At 54.8% G+C, this 389-nt stretch overlaps 1 protein-coding gene across 3 annotated transcripts in view; it reads right to left on the bottom strand.

Annotated features, from left to right (window-relative positions):
* The window catches only part of LOC128891351 (uncharacterized), a 168,079-nt gene that overhangs the window by 40,920 nt on the left and 126,770 nt on the right, over window positions 1-389 (bottom strand). The window lies entirely within an intron of this gene.

The following is a 389-nucleotide window of genomic DNA, read 5'->3' as shown; positions in this document are numbered from 1 at the left end:
ACAGCAGTGCGCGCCGCGCCCTCTTTCGCCGTTTCTCCTCTTTTTGGGTGTCCCACTCCGACAACACCTCAAGTTGCCCCTTCCCTGGAGTGTACTCCCCTCTCTCTTTCTCTCTCGACGCCTTACTGCTGCTGCCCGCTCCACCGTCAACACGACACCGTCATTCGTTTGTCATTGTTGTTTCTCGTCACTGGTCGGTCCTCTTCGGTGTAGTTGCCGCTGCAACCCCCCACCCCGGACAAGCCCCCATATGTAGGAGTCTAAACGAAAAATAAGGCACGGGGATTCGAACTTACGATCCTCGGATCCACAGTCGACCGCTTAACCTACGCGACCAATCCCGTACCCTACGTTTCGTGTTCTTATTTGACTCCTTATTGTTGGGTATG

This window comes from Hylaeus anthracinus, unplaced genomic scaffold (genome assembly GCF_026225885.1).
Source record: "Hylaeus anthracinus isolate JK02 unplaced genomic scaffold, UHH_iyHylAnth1.0_haploid 12001, whole genome shotgun sequence".
NCBI classification, from domain to species: domain Eukaryota; kingdom Metazoa; phylum Arthropoda; class Insecta; order Hymenoptera; family Colletidae; genus Hylaeus; species Hylaeus anthracinus.
Note: the sequence above shows the minus strand (reverse complement) of the source record. Positions and strands in the feature narration are given on the sequence as shown.